At 36.0% G+C, this 22,723-nt stretch overlaps 1 long non-coding RNA gene across 1 annotated transcript in view; it reads left to right on the top strand.

Annotated features, from left to right (window-relative positions):
- The first annotated feature begins 21,980 nt into the window (after positions 1-21,980).
- LOC144577938 (uncharacterized) overlaps positions 21,981-22,723 on the top strand; it is a 74,101-nt gene continuing 73,358 nt past the window's right edge. The window contains exon 1 of the long non-coding RNA XR_013522773.1: positions 21,981-22,051. This is a non-coding gene — a long non-coding RNA (uncharacterized LOC144577938). The remainder of the gene's footprint in view (positions 22,052-22,723) is intronic.

The raw sequence follows: 22,723 nt of genomic DNA, 5'->3' as shown, positions 1-22,723 counted from the left end.
CTAAGAATGCTACACTATAGACCTCACCCTGCTGGTGAGTAAAATTTGATGATTTATCCTTTTGTGAGGGGTGTGTGTGTGTGTGTGTGTGTGTGTGCATGTGCACGTGCACACTGCTGTCTGGTCCAGAGATAATATTTAGTCAATCATATTCAGTATTGTTCTAGCTCTCACAACATTTTATTTTGCTTGATATAGCTGCATTTCAGGTCCTATTACTAAGGTAATAATGTTATTCCCTTTTTCATGGAGAAGTGTATGGGTATGCATGTTTTTAACCCATTTCTCAGATGATACTTCAACAATGAAAATTTACAGTTATTATAATGGAACCAAGCACAATGCACTGTATGAACATGTTACTTTCACAGGTGATGTAAAATATTTTATACTCAGGTCCAACGTTTGAAAATGTGAAGATAAACCAGTTTACTGACAAAGCCCTTCTCTATTCTTAGTTATCTGAGATGAGTACCATTCACTTAATTTCCCTATCACAGTATGGATGGCTGCTACTATCAGATCTCCAGTGTTATAAAAAGAAGACTGTCTGCTCCAATGAAAACACCATAGGCAGTTTGGAAAAGATGTCCTTCAGACGAATTCCCTTGGTGGGAAGAAAGGTTTATCAGGCTTGGACACAGATGCCTTCTCAAGGCAATTTCTCAAGATCACAGCAAATGGAATTCTACCCTCGCAACAAATCTCTGTTCAAGAAGTAGTTGAAGTAATGTTAGTAGAATGCTAAGCAAATTCTATTATTTTTAAAAAACTATTTGCTCACACACTAGAGCATACTCAACAAATAAAATTACATGCAGTTTATTATAAAATTATTGAAACTACAGAGAAGTAACATCTGTGAGGTCACATAAATATAAACTGTTCCTTCCTGCACATTTATACTGCTCAAATTTCCCTAATGTACCCATTGGCAGAAATCATTCCTGATGCTATTTGAATTTTATTCTTTAATATTCTTATATCATCCCCTTACCATTTTTGAAAATTATATATCCTTAAAATTGTATTTTATATTTTGAGAATCTATGTATTTCAATTACTGGAATAAAAAACTGGCATCTCCTATTAACAATTAGCTAAAATATATAACTTATTGTTTTGAAATTGGACCCATAATGAAATTACAGTGTATTCAAATTCATTGTTGCTGTTTCCTTTATGGAAACAACACTGTACTGGTTATCAAGGTCAAAAGATTACAGTCCTGGATTTCTTTAAGTTACAAAACCTTAAAAAAGTAATTCATTCCAGTCTTATACTCAAATTTGAAACGTGTGTGTATGCATGCATGTATATGTCTGACAGAGAGAAAAGAGACATATGAACCAGATAATAGTTCTTGTTCTATTCGGTGCTTTTATTAACTTTTTAATAAAGATTACATACTGTAGAGAGAAATCCAAGATGGCTGATCATTAGCAGCTCGGGATTGTGGCACCCAGTGAAAGCACAGAAAATGAGAGGATGCCACACTTTTAGACAAATTTTTGTTGCTTATGGACCAGGAGATTCCCAGTGGAGGAGCTCCACAGGTCGCCACTGTGACTCTTGTGGCTGGTGCGGCAGTTTTTGGTGCAGTCAGAAAAGCACCATCAATCTTAACACTGCTATTTTAGCTGGCACAGTGGGTTGCTCAGATTTCAGTGCTGGTGAATCAATAAATTGGATGTCCACTCAGAAACCTAATTAGAAAGGCAGTAATTACAAACATAACAGATGGATAAATTTATAATGAAGGGAAGAAACCATCCTAAAAAAGCTGAGAATACCCAAAATCAGAACGCCTCTCCCTCTACAGGGGATTACAGTTCCTCATCAGCAATGGAACAAGGCCTGATGGAGAAAAACTGTGTTCCATTAACAGAGACAGACTTCAGAAGGGGATGATAAGAAACTTCTGGGAGTTAAAGGAACTTGTTTTAACCCAATGCAAAGAAACTAAGAACTTTGAAAAAAGGTTTAATGAAATGCTAACAAGAATAGATAATATAGAGAGGAATATAAGTGAATTAATGGAGTTGAAAAATACAACATGAGAACTTCATGAAGTATGCACAAGTATTAACAGTGGAATTGATCAAGCAGAAGAAAGGATATCAGAGGATGAAGACCAACTTAATGAAATAAAACGAGAAGACAAGATTAGAGAAAAAAGGATAAAAAGGAATGAGCAAAGTCTGCAAGAAATATGGGACTATGTGAAAAGACCTAATCTACATTTGATAGGTGTACCTGAATGTGACGAAGAAAATGAATCCAAGCTGGAAAATACTCTTCAGGATATTATTCAGGAAAACTTTCCTAACCTAGCAAGGCAGGCCAATATTCAACCCCAGGTAATACAGAGAACACCACAAAGATATTCCTCAAGAAGAGCAACCCCAAGGCACATAATCGTCAGATTCACCAGGGTTGAAATGAAGGAGAAAATACTAAGGGCAGCCAGAGAGAAAGGTCAGGTTACCCACAAAGGGAAGCCATCAGACTCACAGCAGATCTCTCAGCAGAAACCCTACAAGCCAGAAGGGAGTGGGGGCCAATATTTAACATTCTTAAAGAAAAGAACTTTCAACCTAGAATTTCACATCCAGCCAAATTAAGCTTTACAATTGAAGGAAAAATAAAATCTTTTGTGAATAAGCAAGTACTCAGAGATTTCATTACCACCAGGCCTGCTTTACAAGAGCTTCTGAAAGAAGCATTACACATAGAAAAATATAACCAGTATTAGCCTTTCTAAAAATATACCAAAAAGTAAAGAGTATCAACATAATGAAGAATTTATATCAACTAAAGGGCAAAATAGCTTGCTAACATCAAATGGAAATAATCTTAAATTTAAATTGACTAAATTCCCCAATCAAAAGATACAGCCAAAACCCATCAGTATGCTGCATCCAGGCCCATCTTACTTGCAAGAATACATAAAGAGTCAAAACAAAGAAATGAAGAAAGAGATGTCAACCAAATGGAGATCAAAAATAAATAAGTAAATAAAAAGTAGAGGTTGCAATTCTCTTCTCTGATGGAATAGATTTGAAAGTAACAAAGATCAAAAGAAGACATAATGGTAAAAGGATCAACACAACAAGAAGAGCTGACGATCCTGGATGTGTACACAGCAAATAGACGATACATAAGACTGGTAAAGAGACTTGGACTCCCACACAGTAGTAGTGGGAGATTTCAACATCAATATTAGATAGATCAATGAGACAGTAAATTAACAAGGATATCCACGACTTGAACTCAGATCCGGAACAAGTAAACTTAATAAACATTTATAGAACTCTCCACTTTAAACACACAAGATATGTACTCATATCAGTACCACATCACACCTACTCACAGATACAAATGAAATATTGGTTGGCCATTATGAAGCACAATTGATGATATAAGGGAGGTTTTCAGTAACTATTTTTAGACTGCATTCTAGCCTGGGCAATTAAGCAACACTCCCGTTCTCTCTCCTTCCTCCTCTTCCTCTTTTTTCCTCTTCTTCATTCCTCTTTCTTTCTTTCTTTCTTTCTTTCTTTCTTTCTCTCTTAAAAAAGAGATTACATACTGTAACACACTGTACAGTATGTATATGTAAATATATGGTGTCCATATGATCTAAAGACATATTTTGGCTCGGTCATTAATAATTATATGTTATATAGAATTACTAATAGTTTCTACTTTCATTCCCCAAAATATCTTAGTTTAAATAATTAATTATATGCTGCCTTAGATTTCAGCACCATGGTGAGCTAACTCCTTTGACATGCAATTCAGGGCAAATAGCAAATAATGTAAAATACTACTGTAAATGGTTTTCAATTGAGCTCCAAGATCATTCTTAGAACTCAGCTATTGGAAATAAGGTGATTTTGAAATTGAAGACACTTTATATGCAATTTACAGCCATGTGACAGTGAGTTATGTCTATATCTTTATTACAGAGAATAATGAAAACAATTAAGTAACCATCTTGAACTCTTCTACAGTTTTTCTAAAAACATATTTAATTGAAAGAGTCTGACACCTATTGTTATTGCCACTGAATTTGAAAGACATATCTTGTGTTTCTTACCTTCCAAACATTATATGCTTATTTTTTCCCTTTTAATGTTTGGTATTAAGAAAAATCTCAACATATATAGAAATGTATTTTATAATAAACTTTCATATATCTGCCACCTCTCTTCAAAAACTATCAAAACTTGCCAAACTTTTTATGTATTTATTTCGCTCTACCATGTTTTTTGTTATGCTAGAACATTTTAAAGAAAAATCTACATAAAATGTAATCTCACCCATAAATACTTTAATATACATTTTTATAACCTCCTTATATTAAATTCAATTAATCAGACTATAAAAATCTTGCAGTGTATTTTGTACAATTTTAATGTGATAGTCTTCCTCTATGAAATATTTGCATATCAAAACCTAGAAAATAGTTCACGACACAGAAACATTTATTCAAACATTTCTACTTTAATCTCTATAATGTGAGCAAGTACTAGATCAATTTTGTTTAATCCTGATTAGAAATAGGAAGAAGTGTATGTGGTCTTGTCACACAGACCCACCATCTAGTAATAAAAATGAAGCTAAATTTTTTTTTAAAAATCACTTAAATTACCTCAAAATTGTCCTAAAGGAATGCAGTAAACATTAAAAATATATATATTTAAGAAAATAAACTGTAACTCAACAAAGAGAACAAGGATCTGTGGCATTTGACCCATAGCTCACTCTCATGCCTTTCCCTGTTGATTTGGGTGGGAGCTACACTATGGTTCTGGATGGATATGGCCAAAGAATGGCCCAAGACTGGCATTCTCTGCAAAGCATCAGTTAAGGCTTCATCTATTTCCCCAGGAGGGCAAGTGCCAATAAATCTCATCCCCACCAAATACACATTGCAGAAATTAAATTCCTGGTGAAGTTAGTTGGGAGGAGCTCCCTCTCTCCACTGAGCCCTTCCCAAGACTCTACCACTGGTGAGGCAAGATGAGAATAGTAAGGCCCTGACAACCTTAACTGTGGTTTGCTCCTAGAGCAGAAGTAGCATCCAGGAGCAGGAAAACCAGAGCTTATTGCCCTGTAAGCAGAATATTGTCAGAGAATGACTCATAAAACTATTTCATGGGAAGAGGAAATCAGGAAGAAAGAGAGCTCCAAAACTACCCCCCAAAAGGACTGACTATATTATAAACAGAATGTGCAGAAGGTGAAATAATCTCTTGAAAACAATAGATTATTATAATTAAAGATAATAAGCCAAAATATAAGCTAACTAATTTACCAGAGAGAATAAGGGAAAGAGAGCCCTAAGATAATACATGATGTGACTACACATTTACATACATATCTATACATATATATATATATATAATCACATATATGTATATATAATAAAAATTTGCCTCAAAATAATAATCAAAATTTAATTATTGAAAAAGAATAATCAAAATATAATGAAAATTTACCTCAAAATATGTCTCTGCCCAAATTTAATTGGATCAAACTGCTGAAAATTTATAATCTTGGGCATTATCAAAAACAATAACACAATAAGCCTGTAATTAGTGGAGCCTGATATATGAGGTCTAATGGCAACCTAAGCAGACAGGTTAACAAGGAGGTTAAGTAGAGAGACAGTCAAGAAGAACTCAATTAAAACCAGTCATTTGAGGACAACTGTGCACATACCAACAAGAAGCCCTCTAATGAGCATTATCAAAGGCTTCACAATGCAGGGGAAATATGCTTCAATAAAATATCCTAGCAATATCATTAATAAGTAAACAAATAAAAACAGGGCCTGGAGAAGGGTGAAGGAAATTCATATCCAGAGAGTCCACTGTATATTACTTAAATGTCCAGTTTTCAATTAAATAAAAAGACAATGAAAAAACAACAAAAAATGTTACCCATATAAAGGGGAGAAGGAGCAAGACAGGCAATAAAACCTCCCCATGAGATGGACTAGATATCAGATTTAATAAAAATGTCAAGGAGTCCTTATAAATACATTTTAAAAAACTAAAGGAAAGCATGCTAAAGAAGTGGAGATAAATACAGTGTTTAATCAAATAGAAAATATTAATAAAAATGCAGAATTTATTAAAAAGAACAAACTTGAAAGTTTAGAGTTGACATGTACAATAAACTAAAAATTAAAAAATTTATAAGAGGGTATAGAGAGTAGTTTTTAAATAGCAGGAGAAAGAACTAGTGGACTTGAAGACTGATCCATGCAGAATGGACTCTAAAGAGCAGCAAGAAAACAGAATGAAGAAATTGTATAAAGCCTTAGAAAAATATGGAATCTCTTTAAGCGCACCAAGATACACATACTGGGAGTGCAAGAGAAGAGAAAAAAGCAGAAAAAAAAATTTTAATAGACAATAGCTGAAAACTCCTCAAATTTGCTAAAAATAAATTAACCTAGCACATCCAAGAATTTTAAGAACCTTCAAGTAAGATGGATAAAAAGCAATCTATTCTGGGACATACATTAAATAAAACTGCTGAAAGTCAAACAGAAAAAAAAAACTTGTAAGAGGCAAGAGAAAAACAACTGACTGTGTATCAGAGAAATCCAGTAAGATTAACTTCTAACATCTCATCAGGAACAATGAAGGCCACAAGCCAATGGGAAGACATATCAGAAAGGCCAAAACCTAATAAGAGAATGTGTGCCTTGCTTAAAGAAATAAATCTGTAAAGATTATAAGAATTAACCCTAAATTTTATTTTTCTAAATCAGTGAATTTAGTAGTATTCAATGGATCTCTGACCTCAATGGACATAAAATTTACTTGAGTTTCTTATTTAAAATGCAGATATCTGGACTACAACCTTAGAAATTCTCATGCTGTATTTGGTATGTGTATCAAGAATCTGCATTTTAATGTGCTCTAGAAGCAATTTATGCAGGTTGTCTGAATTACAGTACAATAGCACAAGGAGAATAGTAAAGAGTGACCATGGCATTAGAGAGATGAGCATTTGAATCCTCATTCATCACTATCTGCCTATTTAACTGGTATAAATATGAGCTTCTTGCATTTCTAGTTGTTATGGTAAGTAAAAACGGCAACTCTAATACCTTGTAGAGTTGTTGTAAGAATTAAATAACATATATGAAGTTGATTACCAAATCTGATAGGCCTTTTTCTTTTATCCCCACTTTCTTGCTCATTCTACTGTCATTCCCATTTTCTGATGCTACCTTCCCCTAAAACCATAATTATTTTCATCTCAAATTGGAACTTAGTTTTCTTCTAGTATGTCTTTTCTCGAGAATAAAAAATAAATTTTAACTGAAATTGTCTAATAATTAAAAGAAGAAAATTAAATTTTGAGCCTGGTTAGAAAATACAAATTTTGGATTGAGGTTTTTTGTTTTTTTTTTTTAATAAAAATCCAAGGTTTTTTTCGTTCTTTTAATAAATGCTATAGTATTTACTAACACTTGTCTCAGGCAATAAATGAATATTGTTATAGAAAACAGAGAACCAAATATCTCTCTTAATTTTTCAATAAATTGAACAGTCCTTTGTTAAAAGAAATATACTCACATATCCACATTTGTGTGTATATGTGAGTATATATACATGGATGCTTAAACACTGTATTTATCATTGTATTTATTATTTTCTTAGGATGATTATATCAGGATATGAAAATCAATGTACTCAAAAGTTCTCTGTTTATTGGGAGGATATCACCATTCATATGTGGTTTTTATTAAAAACTACCTGAGGAAAACATATACTGAACCTCCAAGCCACTCTGTATATGTGGACAGACTCCCTAGTAAGCCACCATGATACCCATACATCCTGGCATGAACACCCTATGTGAGTCCCTCTGCTGTTAGTGTGTCTGCAGTCCTTATGACTCACTTGTAACCAATAAAATACAGCAATGATGATGGGATATAGTGATTACTTGTACCTAGTTGCATTATTACCTTGCAAAATATGTTAGCATTAAGAAAAGAAAAGAGTGACCATGGAACTAGAGAAATGAACATTTCAATCCTCATTCATAACTACCTGCCTGTTTAATTAGGGTAAAATATGGAGCCTCTCAGATTTCTAGTTGATTTTTACTAAAAATGGAAATTAGACCTTGCAGAATCGTTATAAGCAATAATGTATATGAAGCTGACGTTCAAATCTGTTAGGCCCTTTCTTTTCTTATTCCTATTTTCTCGCTTGTTCCACTCTGCTGCCATTCTGTGTATATGGCCCACAGCCAGCAAGAAACTGAGGTCTACATTCATACAACCACAAGGAAATGAATTCTACACAATAGAGTGTGTATGGATTATACCCAGCAAGCAACAAAGGCCTACATTTCTAGAACCACAGGAGACAAATTCTCCCAACACCCTGAGCAATCTTGAGAGATCTTCTCATGAGATGACAACCCCAGCCATCGCTTAGATTGAAGCCTTCTGAGATCTAAGCAGAAGGCTCAGTTAATCAGTGCCATCTCCTGATCCACAGATGCTATGAACAAATCCATGTTTGTTATTTCAAACTGCTAAGTTTTTGGCAATTTATTACTCAGCAATATAAAATAATATACAATATTTTGTTTTGTATTCACTTTCCTTATTTGATTACATATTATTTGGAGACTAGACCATGTCTTATTTGAACTTGTTTTTAAGGGTTTTCAAAGTAAAACACTGAATATAAACATAACCTTTACACATACACAGAACTAATATATAAGTATACATACTAATATATGTCTGCGATTTTTTCCCAAGCATTTTAGTATATATTGTCTAACATGGTAAACATATTCTGTGGTAAAAGCGGAAAGGTATTATGCCTACTTCACAGATGGAGAAACCAAGGTTGAGTGAGTTAAAAGTAGCTCCACTAAACTCACTAGAAAGTGAGCCAAGATGATTACAAAGCCAGGTCAGTCAAGCCAGGTCACAAGCTTGAAACCTAATCAAGGATTGGTTGAAAAGATACCTTACACTATGTCGCTTTGCTTTACCATCAAACTGCCAAACATGCAGTAAAAATACATAAACAGACAAGAAAACAATGAGTGAATAAAATGCTCTGATAGGTCCCTAGTTCCTCAAAAAGGTACACCCAAATTTGTCAGTCAATACAGCATGGACCAATTAAGAAAACCACCATGAGAGAAAAACATGTCTTTGCCCTTTAAACCATTATTGCAGGGGAGTTTCCATATAAGCACTCATGCATTTACTTAAAAATCACATAAATAATTCCTTGCTTTACCATATTACATAGTATTTATTTCAACTTTCTGGATCATCAGGCTAAGTATATAATTTTCTGCATCTAATCATTCACTCAACTTGCAATTTTAAACTATTAAGAAAAATAGCTTAAGATAGAAATATGTCTTAGAAATTTCAAATATGTAATAATTACTTAGTTTCTAGATTTGAAAGATACTTGAGTGAAAGATATTGTAATGTTTTGAGTGTGTCTATCCTGTTGAGGTAATTTAGCATATTTGGTAATTCTATAAATTTGTGCTGTATAATGGGCCACTTCCAGCATTTGTGGCTTATACGTGGCATTCTAAGAGATCCTCATAGGAGACTCTATGCTCCTAAGAGAGGCTGTAGGTCAGTGTGTTGAATCAGCATGATGCCATTTGAAAGAATGTGTGTACAATCTGTGAACTTGATTCAGTTGGGTTAAGAAGTATAGCACACAGTAGGTGAGAATAAATTTCCTTTACTCTGATATAGTTGAAGTTACAGGGCCGTGAGTGAGAGAGAAGGCAGTATCAGAAATGATACGAGTTCTTCCTAACTTTTCTAGGTTTCACTGCCACTTACCTGTGATTTACAATTAAAACAGTTTCAACTTGCTGTCTTTAAATAACCTCATCTGCTTTCGGCAAGGTACTTTAAATAGCCTTTGCTGAATTATATGTGCTATTTCCTAAAACTTGAGTAAACAAAAAGATAGTTATGGTCTAATGTCAATTTTTAACATGTTAAGTAGTTCTTCTAATTTATTGATTCAGTCATTTGGGAGTACCTTTTGACCACTTATTACAAGCCAGATTTGGTACTGGGAACACAACCAAAAAATAAAACAAAATAACAGCATATGGTATTGGGCATCAGATCTTCAGCTCTGGGCCTTCTATATGAGATGTAAGTTTTTTCTCTGTTACACTGCTCTTGCTAAGACATGTTTCTATGCTTAATAAGATGTAGACATGGCTTGCAATGGAAAGTATCATCTCTTGGGATAGTAAAATGTTATAAAAACTGGACTGCAAAATGAAGCATACACTTGGCATGTGTAAACATTATTATATTTCTCTGTCCAGATTCTTTAATCCTCTTCCCTTTTTCAACCACATTTCTTTCTTACTTTGTGTCTTACTTTCCAGAGCAGTCTTAAGGGTCATGAAAAATTGGCATCAAAGGACAAAAATGTCAAATCTTTTTTATTTCAAACTTGTACAAAAGTGAGAAAATTCTGGTACAATATAGCTTAGAAAATGTGCTATTCAACTATTCTGGAAGTTAACAGTCTCCTGTGCTTGAAGATAGGCTTGAGGTTGCTCAGCCATTAAAGAGACGCATGACACTGAGCCAAATTAGAACAAATAATCATTACCCTGCGACTATCACTGTTTTGTTTTTGAGAATTAAACAGTACTGTTTGCAAATGAAGAGTACATACTAAGAGAAAGCTGTGGAAAAGTTTGAGCTGCTTTGAGACATGTTTCAGGCACCTAACCAGACAGAGGACAAAGAAAATAATAACATGAAAAGTGAATGAGATGAATCATGAGAATCTGTTCAAAGAAATAAATATTTAAAGGACAACCTCAGGAAGAGCAGAGCCTAAGCTTCATCACCTTCTACCTGCCACAGCTCAGCTCCAGCCAGAGATATAGTGAGCACTTTGATATGAAGTTTGAGAGCAAAAGAAGAAAAGGAGGAAGAATATTAATAATTCAATAGTACATAGAACTGGAGGAAAAAGAGGAAGTAAAAAGAAACAAAGTTGACAATACTTGTTTTGGCTTCCCTTACAACAAAGACTATCAAAGATACTATATTCTGAAGAATGAGATCTCTTCAAATGAAATATAGTAAAAGAAAAAATCCTATTAGTGAATACTTTCTGCCTGATATAGTTTCATCTATCATTATGCATTACATACATACATTTTATATGTTATTTAATTTTCCAGATAACTCTGAGCTGCAATATTATATATGAAAATTAATGGTCATAAATGTAATTTTGTTTATCCTAGGTCAGACAATAAACTGAATTTCAAATTTGTATTAAAAAAAAGTTAATACTAACACTCACTAAAAAACAAACAAATAAATAAAAAACTGCAGTATTCTGCCCAGATGGCTGGTATTCACATACTATATATTCAACCTGAATCAGTTTATCTACCATCAATAGTAATAGGAAAGGCTGGGCACAGGGACTCACATCTGTAATCCCAGCACTTTAGGAGGCCAAGTCAGGCAGATCACTTGAGATCAGGAGTTCGAGACCAGACATGGTCAAACCCCATCTCTAACAAAAATAAAAAAATAGGAGGTGGGGCTTGTAATCCCAGCTACTTGGGATGCTTAGGCAGGAAAATTGCTTGAACCTGGGAGAAAAAGGTTGCGGGAGAAAAGTGAGCGGAAATCATGCCACTGTACTCCAGCCTGGGTGACACAGCCAGACTGCAACTTAAAAAAAAAAGTAATAGGACATATCTACACACAAAAATAAATGTTTTAAAAATAGCACAGGGTCACGAATACAATGCCCTAAAGTTTTCCTTGGACACTCCATGTGCAATGGCAGGCCAAGGAAGAGGTTAATATGAATGAATATATTGTATTACAAAGGAATTATGAGTAACATGGATAGATAACAGCCTGGACTAGGCCTGAGTCCTCATGTAACTAAAGAGGAAACTGATGAGTCATGTTGGTTTTAAATTTTGGCCAACTGAACACTTATTTTTAAAACCAAGAAATAAACATTTACCAAAGCTAATCAAAGTTGTATGTCTTTTCCTCTTAAAAAATCAGAACTTAGTTTATTCATTCATATATTAAATGTTTATTGAGCATAAATACCTACTATGTGAAAGACCCATGTTAGTCAACTGGAGTGAATCATGATTGAGGACTGAAGCTGACCCTGTTAGTCATCAAAGAGCACATTGCCTAGTGAAGGTGATAGGCACATAAAATATTCTGAGATGAATTAAATAAAGTATTACAAATATCGCACTACCATGAGAAAATCAACTTATTTGTAAAAAGCTAAGGACACTTTTATAGTAAAACGTACATATATATAAACACACACATACATATACACATACTTTTTTGTCTTTTGTCAGTCAAATAAAGACAGTAGGGAAGGGCCTTCTGGGTAAGGAAGATTTTAAGCAGGAAACTGGAACATTTTTGGATAAAAAACACAAATGCAATTTAAATCCTCATTTTTAACACCAAGTATTTTGAAATCTTGGGTACTTTCTTAACTTCTCTGCATGTTAATTTTCTCATCTATTAAATGGTAATAAAAACCCCAAAAGAGTTGTGAAGAATGACTAAGTACTAGGAAATCAGGCCATTATGTCTGATACTTGATGATGATTTTCTGTATACACACTGTCTTCATACATCTAATGTTTTGTGACTGTAACCTTCAAAATTCCGTGAGGAAGGACAAATCCATTTTTCTAAAAGTTTACTTAAAAACTCTTTTGGCTACTCACTGCTATGCTAGATGAATCATAGTTCTGACTTAGCATGACAATTCTTTTGGTTTCCAGCCTATCCTTTTAAATCCCTTAGATTCAAGTAATAGCCTGCGTAAACGTTTTTGCATGTCATATACAAATAGCCACATCACACACCTTGTTTAACTTTAGCATCCCTATATTAAGATATGCAACAACACACCTACTTTGTTCAGAAAAATGTTGTGACAGCTGAGATACATATATTCTGAAAATGAGGAGCTTAGGGTACTAATTCGAATGTCAAAACCCAAATTTCACTTCTTTTTCATTTCTATTGACAATGATTGTGTCTAGTTAATGGGAGTAACCTGAAAGAGTTGTGTATTAGTAAGTTCTCTAAAAGCTTTGCTATAGTAAAGACTGTAAATTAAAAAAAAAATTTTAATCACGTAACAGCCTGCAAGTGCTGGACTAGTAATGATGACGGACCTTTTTATTCTACAAAAGGAGCCTGGACTTCCACAGCAAAAACAAACAAAAAATAAAGAACATATATTTCATTTCTTCACTGGCAGCTTTTATTGAAAGCTTGCGGGGAAAACCTGGAAATCTGCCCAATTTTTCATAGCCAGAGAGTACATTTTAAATTTTATAGTTTTCATATACAATTTAGTCTTGGCAAAAACACATCTTTATAAAACCTTACCTAAATGAGCAGTGCTTCATTTATCATGTAAATTTTAAAGGAACAGTGCTTCATTTATCATGCTAATTTTTAAATTATAGAATGTGGGTATAGATGAAAACTGAATAAGTAAAAAAATACTTGGTGGATAAACCCCAAATCCAACACCCTTTGCTGTTATTTAATACCTTACCAGACATAGATATAGCAGTTTGTGTGTCTCACACTTTGTATATTATATGCTTCAGGAAAATGGTCTTCCTTCCTTGCCTCTGTCACAAATGATCGTGTGATTCAAATGAGCTGACATATATGAAAACGTCTCAAACTTTGTCATGTTATAAAACGTGCAATCTAGTTAATATCCTAAAAGCCAAAATGGATATTTGTTGTAATTTTAAAATATGGTAAATTTAAGCTAATGTAAAAATTTTAACTGTACCAACAGTAATTATAAATGTAAAGGTAAATTATAGATTATTTTTAAAGTCAGATCAGACATCCTCATAGAGGCATTAAAATTTAGGGTCAACAAGTTAAGGTAGTAGATTCTTTTTTTTTTCTTTTTTATTGCATTTTAGGTTTTGGGGTACATGTGCAGAACGTGCAAAATAGTTGCTTAGGTACACACACAGCAGTGTGTTTTGCTGTCTTCCTGCCCTTCACCCACATTTGGCAATTCTCCCCAGGCTATCCCTCCCCAGCTTCCCCCACCCGCTGGCCCTCCCCATTCCCCCCAATAGACCCCGGTGTGTAGTACTCCCTTCCCTGTTTCCATGTGTTCTCATTTTTCCTCGCCCACCTATGAGTGAGAATATGTGGTATTTCATTTTCTGTTCTTGTGTCAGTTTGCTGAGGATGATGTTCTCCAGATTTGACCATGTCCCTACAAAGGACATGAACTCATCATTTTTGATTGCTGCATAGTATTCCATGGTGTATATGTGCCACATTTTTCCAGTCCAGTCTATCATCGATGGGCATCTGGGTTGGTTCCAGGTCTTTGCTATTGTAAGCAGTGCTGCAATGAACATTCGTGTGCATGTGTCCTTATAGTAGAACGATTTATAGTCCTTTGGATATATACCCAGTAATGGGATTGCTGGGTCAAATGGAATTTCTATTTCTAAGGCCTTGAGGAACCGCCACACTGTCTTCCACAATGGTTGAACTAATTTACACTCCCACCAACAGTGTAAAAGTGATCCTATTACTTCACATCCTCTCCAGCATCTGTTGTCTTCAGATTTTTTAGTGATCGCTATTCTAACTGGCGTGAGATGGTATCTCAATGTGGTTTTCATTTGCATCTCTCTAATGACCAGTGATGATGAGCATTTTTTCATAGGTTTGTTGGCCTCATGTATGTGTTCTTTTGTAGAGTGTCTGTTCCTATCCTTTGCCCATTTTTGAATGGCTTTTGTTTTTTTCTTGTAAATCTGTTTGAGTTCTTTGTAAATTCTGGATATCAGCCCTTTGTCAGATGGGTAAACTGAAAAAGGTTTTTCCCATTCTGTTGGTTGCCAATTAACTCTAGTGACTGTTTCTTTTGCCGTGCTGAAGCTGTGGAGTTTGATTAGGTCCCATTTGTCTATTTTGGCTTTTGTTGCCAATGCTTTTGGTGTTTTGGTCATGAGGTCTACTCATATGTCCTGAATGGTTTTGCCTAGATTTTCTTCTAGGGTTTTTATGGTGCCAGATGGATTAAGTCTTTAATCCATCTGGAGTTAATTTTAGTGGAAGGTGTCAGGAAGGGGTCCAGTTTCTGCTTTCTGCACATGGATAGCCAGTTTTCCCAACATCATTTATTAAACAGGGAATCCTTTCCCCATTGCTTGTTTTTGTCAGGTTTATCAAAGATTGTATGGTTGTAGATATGTTGTGTGGCCCCCGATGCCTCTGTTCTGTTCCATTGGTCTACCCTCTGTTTTGGTACCAGTACCATGCTGTTTTGATTACTGAAGCCTTGTAGTATAGTTTGAAGTCCGGTAGTGTGATGCCTCCCGCTGTGTTCTTTTTGCTTAGGATTGACTTGGCTATGCGGGTTCTCTTTTGGTTCCATATGAAGTTCATGGTGGATTTTTCCAGTTCTGTGAAGAAAGTCAATCGTAGCTTGACGGGGATAGCGTTGATTCTGTAAATTACATTGGGCAGTGTAGCCATTTTCACGATATTGATTCTTTCTATCCACGAATATAGAATGTTTCTCCATCTGTTTGTGTCCTCTCTGATTTTGTTGAGCAGTGGTTTGTAGTTTTCCTTGAAGAGGTCTCTTACATTCTTTGTAAGTTGTATTCCTAGGTATTTTATTGTTTTTGTAGCAATTGGGAATTGCAGTTCATTCTTGATTTGGCTCTCTTTAAGTCTGTTATTGGTGTATAGGAATGCTTGTGATTTTTGCACATTGATTTTATATCCCGAGACTTTGCTGAAGTTGCTTATCAGTTTCAGGAGTTTTTGGGCTGAGACAATGGGGTCTTCTAGATATACTATCATGTCATCTGCAAATAGAGAAAAGTTGGCTTCCTCCTTTCCTATTTGAATATCCTTTATTTATTTTTCTTGCTTGATTGCTCTGGCTAGGACTTCCAGTACTATATTGAATACAAGTGGTGAGAGAGGGCATCCTTGTCTAGTGCCGGATTTCAAAGGGAATGCTTCCAGTTTTTGTCCATTCAGTATGATATTGGCTGTTGGTTTGTCATAAATAGCTTTTATTACTTTGAGATATGTTCCATCGATACCGAGTTTATTGAGGGTTTTTAGCATAAAGTGCTGTTGAATTTTGTCAAATGCCTTCTCTTTGTCAATTGAGATAATCATGTGGTTTTTGTTTTTGGTTCTGTTTATGTGGTGAATTACATTTATAGACTTGCCTATGTTGAACCAGCCTTGCATCCCCAGGATGAATCCTTCTTGATCATGATGGAAAAGTGTTTTGATGTGCTGTTGCAATCGGTTTCACAGTATTTTATTGAAGATTTTTGCATCTATGTTCATCATGGATATTGGCCTGAAGTTTTGGTTTCTTGTTGAGTCTCTGCCGGGTTTTGGTGTCAGGATGATGTTGGTCTCATAAAGTGTTTTGGGAAGGATTCCCTCTTTTTGGATTATTTGGAATAGTTTACAAAGGAATGGTACCAGCTCCTCTTTGTGTGTATGGTAGAATTCAGCTGTGAATCCATCTGGACCTGGGCTTTTTTTCTGTGGTAGGCTCTTAATTGCTGCCTTGACTTCAGACCTTGTTATTGGTCTATTCATAGTTTCAGTTTCCTCCTGGTGAAGACTTGGGAGGACACAGATGTCCATGAATTTATCCATTTCTTCCAGGTCTACTAGATTATGTGCATAGAGTTGTTTGTAATATTCTCTGATGATGATTTGAATTTCTGTGGAATCTATGGTGATTTCCCCATTATCATTTTTTATTGCATCTATTTGGTTGTTCTCTCTTTTCTTTTTTATCAGTCTGCCTAGTGGTCTGTCCATTCTGTTGATCTTTTCAAAAAACCAGCTCTTGGATTTACTGATTTTTTTGAAGGGTTTTTCGTGTCTCAATCTCCTTCAGTTCTGCTCTGATCTTAGTTTTATTTCTTGTCTTCTGCTAGGTTTGAGGTTTTTTTGATCTTGCTCCTCTAGCTCTTTCAATTTTGACGATAGGGTGTCAATTTTGGATCTCTCCACTCTTCTCATGTGGGCACTTATTGCTATATATTTTCCTCTAGAGACTGCTTTAAATGTGTCCCAGAGATTCTGGTATGTTTTGTCTTCGTTCTCATTGGTTTTGAAGAACTTCTTTATTTCTGCCTTCATTTCATTGAATCAATATTCAAGAGCCAGGTGTTCAGTTTCCATGATGCTGTGCAGTTCTGAGTTAGTTTCTGAATTCTGAGTTCTAGCTTGATTGCACTATGGTCTGAGAGACTGTTTGTTATAATTTCAGTTGTTTTGCATTTGCTGAGGAGTGCTTTTCTTCCTATTAGGTGGTCAATTTTAGAGTAGGTGTGATGTGTTGCTGAGAAGAATGTGTATTCTGTGGTTTTGGGGTGGAGAGTTCTGTAAATGTCTATCAGATTTGCTTGTTCTATGTCTGAGTTCAAGCCCTGGATATTCTTGTTAATTTTCTATCAGGTTGATCTGTCTATTATTGACAGTGGAGTGTTAAAGTTTCCCACTATTATTGTGTTGGAGTCTAGATCTCTTTGTAAGTCGTTAAGAACTTGCCTTATATATCTGGGTGCTCCTGTATATGCTCCATATATATTTAGGATTGTTGGCTCTTCTTGTTGTGTCGATCCTTTTACCATTATGTAATGACCTTCTTTGTCTCTTTTGTTCTTTGTTGCTTTAAAGTCTATTTTATCATAGATGAGAATTGCAACTCCTGCTTTATTTTGCTCTCCATTTGCTTGGTAAATCTTCCTCCCTCCCTTTATTTTGAGCCTTTTTGTATCCTTGCATGTGAGATGGGTTTCCTGGATAGAGCACACCAATGGGTTTTGGATTTTTATCCATTTTGCCAGTCTGTGTCTTTTGATTGGTGCATTTAGGCCATTTACATTTAGGGTTAATATTGTTATGTGTGAATTTGATACTGCCATTTTGATGGTAGCTGGATGTTTTGCCCGTTAATTGTTGCAGATTCTTCATTTTCTTAATGCTCTTTAGCATTTGGCATGTTTTTAGAATGGCTGGTACTGGGTGTTCCTTTCTATGTATAGTGCCTCTCTCAGAAGCTCTTGTAAATCAGGCCTGGTGGTGACAAAATCTCTGAGTATTTCCTTGTGTGCAAAGGATTTTATTTTTCCTTCACTTATGAAGCTCAATTTGGCTGGATATGAAATTCTGGATTGAAAGTTCTTTTCTTTAAGGATGTTGAATATTGGCCCCCACTCTCTTCTGGCTTGTAGTGTTTCTGCCCAGAGATCTGCTGTGAGTCTGTTGGGCTTCCCTTTGTGATTGACCTGACCTTACTCTCTGGCTGCCATTAGTATTTTCTCCTTCATTCAACCCTGGTGAATCCAACAATTATGTGCCTTGGGGTTGCTCTTCTTGAGGAATATCTCTGTGGTGTTCTCTGTATTTCCTGCATTTGAGTGTTGGCCTGTCTTGCTAGGTTGGGGAAATTTTCCTGGATAATATCCTGAAGAGTATTTTCCAGCTTGGATTCATTCTCTTTGTCACATTCTGGTACACCTATCAAACGTAGGTTAGGTCTCTTCACATAGCCCCACATTTCTTGGAGACTTTGTTCATTGCTTTTTGCACTTTTTTCTCTAATCTTGATTCTTGTTTAATTTCATTAAGTTGATCTTCGACTTCTGATATTCTTTCTTCTGCTTGGTCAATTCAGCTGTTGAAACTTGTGCATGCTTCACGAAGTTCTCGTGTTGTGTTTTTCAGCTCCTTCAATTCATTCATATTCCTCTCTATGTTGTCCATTCCTGTTATCATTTCCTTGAATCTTTTTTCAGATCTTTCTTCAAGGTTCTTAGTTTCTTTGCATTGATTTAGAACATGTTCTTTTAGCTCACAGAAGTTTCTCATTATCCACCTTCTGAAGTCTGATTCCATCATTTCGTCACACTCATTTTCCGTCCAGCTTTGTTCCCTTGCTGGTGAGGAGTTTTGGTCCTTTGTAGGAGATGAGGTGTTTTGGTTTCAGGTGTTTTTATCCTTTTTGTGCTGGTTTCTTCCCATATTTGTGGATTTATCCGCCTGTTGACTTAGTAGTTGCTTATTTTTCGATTGGGTCTCTGAGTGTATGCCCAGATTGTTGATGATGAAGTATTTTCGTTACGTAGTTTTCCTTCTAACAGTCTAGCCCCTCTGCTGTACGACTGCTGAGGTCCACTCCAGTCCCTGCTGCTGTGGGCTCCACCCTGCTGCTGTGGGCTTCGCCCTGCTGCTGTGGACTCCACCCTGCCATCCTGGGCTCTGCCCTGTTGCCCATGTGCTCTTCCCTGCTGTTGTGGGCTCCGCCCTGTTGGCAGAGTCTCTCTGTTATGGCGGGTTGCCTTGGCAATGGCAGGCTGCATCAGCAATGGGCATGTACCTCAGTAGGGGGCGGAATGCCTCCATAGTGGTGGATGCCCCTCCCCCACAGAGCTGCACCGTCCTGTATTTAGCTGTGCCCACAGTGAAACTCTTGACCCCAAGCATTTCCAATCGCTGTTTTGTTTGTCCCTGTGGGGGTGGGACCTGCCAAGCCTGATCACCTGGCTCCCTGCCTCAGAGCCCTTTCTCCCTCTTATTTTTATTTTTTTTTTTTATTTGAACGATTGACTTTCTCCCAGGTGTTTTATTCGCCTGCTGGTAGGGAACCGGGATCTGTGATTTCCCATGCAGGGGCCCACTGCACTGGCTCAAATGTTGCTTCCCGGGAATCTTTTTGTCTGGCTCACTGTCCAAGGCCCATTTAATTAGATGGATATGCTAATCTGCCCTCTCCAATCTCAGATTGCCGATTTAACAGGGCACTCAGATCAGCGCGTTTTGTGTGGGGTGCCGCTGTGCTGCGGCGCCGGCCAAAATGGCCCACGCTAGCTGGGAGGGCTGCGTTGGCTTCCCGTGTCTCTCCTACACCTGGAAATTTTCCCGTTCTGTGGGCAACAAAGATCCGTCTGGAAATGCAGCTAGGACTCACCGTCTGCGCCTTCACTGAGAGCTGCAATCCTGAGTTGTTCCTACCGTGCCATCTTGGAAAACTCCCTCTAAGGTAGTAGATTCTTTAATTGGAGTAGTTTAATGGCACTCATACCTATATGATAATAAGAAAATAAATGGGGGGAGACGGTATCCCAGTAATGTTGATGTGGAACTATTAGTCCCATTTTTATTAAAAAATATTACTGATCAACACATGCCTTTGCTTTGGCTTGAGTCCTGACACTGATGACCCCTGAAGATATGGGGATATTTTCTCAGTCCCTTTGATTTGGATTGCCAAATAGTGTCTACAAGAGTTTTAACAACTGAATTGATCTATTCTTAACCAATTTATAATCTACACTAGTTTAATCTTAGGCTATATTCACTAACATGGATTTATTATTCCATTACTTGTAACAACCTGACTTGACTATTTCAAAAAGCTCTTCAAGAAGATAAAGAATTGCTGATAACTGTTAGCTCCCAAAAGAAATTCCTCCAAAATTTACTCAACAGAAAACTTCAACCTATATGCTATAGACAGTGTTAAATTGTTAGTTATCCTTAAGCCTCTTAGAAGCCTATGTGTCAAAATCCTTGACTTTCTGTGTTTACTAATCCTAAAGTACTCTCTCATGACTGTCTCAGGCCTAATCAAGGCTCCATGAAGGAAGACCCACATTATGGTACAATTCAAAACTACATAAATATACCAATTTTACCCAACCTCCTCTGAGATGCTAGGAACTTATCAAAGTAGTTCTCTGCATAACTGCCCTAAAAAAGTAGCTCAGCTTCACATTATTAGCAAATCATCTTGGAAGAATTTAGTATGAGGCAACATTTGAGAATTTTTGTTACCACAAAAATTTAATTGAAAACTTCTCACAGCTGTTGCCCAAGATCTTATCTCAGAAACAGTACAATCTTCTGGCATTTGTTGAACCCTTGTCCTGGAAAATTTCATAGTTGTGCCTGTAACACATGCATCATATTGGATCCAAGCTCTGATTTGTTTCTTCTCTTTCCTAATTATCATAAGTATTTATATCTATTATGTGAGGGGTCTGAACTAGTCACTGGGATTTTGACTTTATCTCATGACAGTTATCAGAAATAAGATTACTACAGTCTCTCTGTGACCCACCTCTGTATAAAGGTAATAGCTTCAGACTATTCGATATGTCTGCCAACTCGGTTTTAGAACTTCTTGAAGATTCATAGTCCCTTATTTGCTGAACAACCTCTGCTGCTTACTGAAGATACAATTTCTCAACAGATAAGCTTACCTTCAATGAAATTCTTTTCCATTATTTCTCACCCATTTCTGTCCATGACTTTAACACTGTAATTCCTGCATTTCTTCTTCCATTATCTGATTTTAAAAAAAAAATCACAACTAATTTCTGCTTCAAAGCTCTCTATACTTCAAATAAGTTTATTATAAACCCTTTAGTTTATCTAGCTTTATTCATGTTTGCTAATGGATCATATGCCATGACAGAAACAAGAAAATATTAGGCAGGTTAAAATGCAGTGTATCTCACTTTACCCCTAGAAGAATATTTCTTACTGGAGGCAAATATGTCAAGATAATCAACTGGTTGCATTCACCAGAAACATTGACTGGTGTGTCAGTCTGTGTCCAGTCAGAAGAAAGAAACTGCATAGTGATGTACACAGAGGAAATTTAATGAAAATAATTAAATTTAATAAAAGAGTAGCTAAAACTGTAAAGAGATTACCTAGGACTGAGAAAACGTGCTCATGAAGAGATAGAGTTGGAAGTAGGACCATACAAAAATAGGCCACAGGTCAGCTTTAGCATGTGGGCTTCAGTTTGCTGACTTTTGACCCAGTTGGAAATGCAGAAATTGTGTGTTGATCTCACTGGGAGCTGCAGACAGGAGCTGTTCCTATTCACCCATCTTGTCAGCCATCAAGGTCCGTATTTTAAATATTGCTTTCTGTTTCCTTAAAGCCTCCTTGGTTTGAATACAATAGCTGGCTTGTATTTGTTCACAAATAGGTTAACACATACAATCAAACTAACCGGTAGTCATTTGTACGCATTCTTATGGGATTCCTGCAGCTTTTTTTTGTTACAGTATTTTTGAAATGGATTCTTTGGTTTGCTAGGTAACTGAATTAAATTGATAGGTAGTGTTTTAGATGGCAAACATCATGATTAGTCATAAGAGTCAAAAATCTAAAACCATTTTTCCTATGATACCTAGAAAAGGAGGCTCCTTTCTCTACTAAATTAACACAGAGGAAAAACCATTCAAGGGTACAAGCTATTGTAATAAAACTTTCCCAGAAATAGAAACGGGAAGGGAACTAGGGAACAGATTGTGTATATTTGGAGGCTGCGTTAATTTCTTCAAGTCTTAAAAGATGCACAACTTCTTTTTCTTTAAATATACCAAATGATCACAATAGGGCAAATGTTATTGCATGACCACTGGACCAATTTTGCCAAATTATTACAAAACTATTTTACATTCTTCTATGGATAATTTGGCCAAAAACAGATTGTTGGTGGCCCCAAAAGGCTGGTATGCATTAGCAGCACAAAAGCTTCTTGGTTACTACCCAAAACCTAGACATTAACAT

Source organism: Callithrix jacchus, chromosome 10 (genome assembly GCF_049354715.1).
Source record: "Callithrix jacchus isolate 240 chromosome 10, calJac240_pri, whole genome shotgun sequence".
Classification (NCBI taxonomy): domain Eukaryota; kingdom Metazoa; phylum Chordata; class Mammalia; order Primates; family Cebidae; genus Callithrix; species Callithrix jacchus.
This window is presented reverse-complemented; position numbering and strand designations above follow the sequence as displayed.